A 2,129-nucleotide genomic window follows, 5' to 3' on the forward strand; every position below is an offset into this window, starting at 1 on the left:
ACACACACACACACACACTTCATTCACTGAAAATAGATTTTTTATACCTTATATTTTGACTATGATTTCTTCTCCTCCAGCTTCTTTTAGATGCTGCCCACCTCCCCAAATCCACTCTTTCTTTCACATTAGAAAAATAATAATCTAAAAATAATAAAATAACAAACAAGCAAACAATTAAACAAATAAACCATAATAGGACAAAACAAACTAACAGAAAAAAGAGCCAAAGAAAACACAAGAAACACATAAAGATATGAAGATATATACATTCACACATAAAAGCAACCTATTTAAAAATATGAGAACATAATATATAAGCAAAAGACAGGTACTGCTAAAAAAAATGCCCAGACATTATGAGATTGTGTTGGCCATCTGCTTCTGGGCATGGGGTCTGACCTTTAGTGTGTTTTGTATATCCAGTTAGACTCATTGGAGAAAACGAACTTTCCCTTATGATCATTTGTCAACTGGAGATGACTTCTGGGACAGGGATGGCAGCTCATACTTCTGTTCTCAGCACTGGGATCCCATCTGCCTTGAACCTGTGTAGGCCCTGTGATTGCTGCCACAGTCTCTGTGAGTTCACTTGTGCATCAGTCCTGTTGTGTTTAAAAGAACTTGTATCCTTGGTGTTCGCATTCCCATTGACTTTTACAACCTATCTCTTATTTTGCAAAATTGTCTGAGCATCAAGGGAAGGGCCTGGGGTTTGTAGCTGGATTGGTGTTTGCCTTTCTCAGAATAACTTCCAGCACCATGAATACTAGTTAGCAGGGCTGAAGGCACCAGCTTGACTTCTCTGTGTTCAGTGAATTATGGGGGGGGGGTATTTTCAGCAATAGTGGCTTACCATCATTTGTGGAGTGCAACCAATTGTCATGGTAATAGCCTGAGTTGTTTGGGGGACTCCATGGGGACATTTGGCCAATAACTTGATCAGCTGCAATCCATTCCTGGCACTGAAGCTTTTATTCAGTGGTGAGAGATGCCTTCCTGGGACTGTGTCTCCCCATTATTTGGTGATTCCATTTATAATTCCTTCACATTTATGTTCAAGAAGTTTCTACCATAGTAGGTTCCAAATGATACCACAAGAATCCTTAGTTTTAGTTCTCCACATTCCCTCTCTTCCCCCCTTTCCCTTCCCCTCACTACATAATATTCCTGTTCCAGGCTCTTTTCTTCTATCCACTCATAATATATATTCTATTTCCCCTTCCTAGGGAGGTCTGTTCTTTCCCTCTAGTTCCTTATGCGATAACTAGCATCTGTGATTATACAGAATGTAGCCTGCTTATCAAAGATGTAAAAGCTCACATCCCATGAAAATAAGTACGTGCCGCATTTGTCTTTTTGGGTCTGGGCTACCTCACTTAGGTTGATTCTTTTCTAGCTCTATCCTTTTACCTGCAAATATCATGATTTTTAAAATGCAGGTAATATTTCATTGTATAAATATATCACATTTTTCTTATTCACTCATCTGTTGATTGGTCTGTCCAGGCTGTCCAATTCTTGGTTATTATGAATAGAGCAGCAATTAACAAGGATGAGTGTAGTCCGCCGTGGAGTCCCATTTTAATTGCTTTATTTGTTCTCTTGAGGTGGAGACTTTTGTGAGTTCTTTACATATTCTAGATAGTAGCCCTCTATTGGATGTGCCCTTGGTAAAGACCTTTTTACTATTTTGTAACCTGCTGCTTTTTCTGTATGATGGTGTCCTTTACTATAAAGTAGATTTTCAGTTTTATGAGCTTCTATTTATTAATTGTTCTTAGTGCCTGTGTTATCTATTAGTGTTCTGTTCAGAAAGTCTTTACTTGTGCCAATGAGTTCAAAGCTCTTCCACATTTTCTTTTCTGTCAGATTCAGTGTATCTGGACTTATGTTGAGGTTTTGATGCATTTAGGGTTGAGTTTTGACTAGGTTGATAAGTATGATTTAATTGCGTTCTTCATTCAGGCACCCACTCTGACCAGCACAATTTGCTGAAGATGCTGTCTTTTTTTCCAGTGTGAATTTCTGGTTTCTTTGTCTACAATCAGGTGTCCATAGTGTGGAAACTTATATCTTGGACTTCAATTCAATTCCATTGAACAAAGAATCTGTTTGTTTGTTTGTTT

The sequence above is a fragment of the Mus pahari genome, chromosome 11 (assembly GCF_900095145.1).
Source record: "Mus pahari chromosome 11, PAHARI_EIJ_v1.1, whole genome shotgun sequence".
In the NCBI taxonomy this organism is placed as follows: domain Eukaryota; kingdom Metazoa; phylum Chordata; class Mammalia; order Rodentia; family Muridae; genus Mus; species Mus pahari.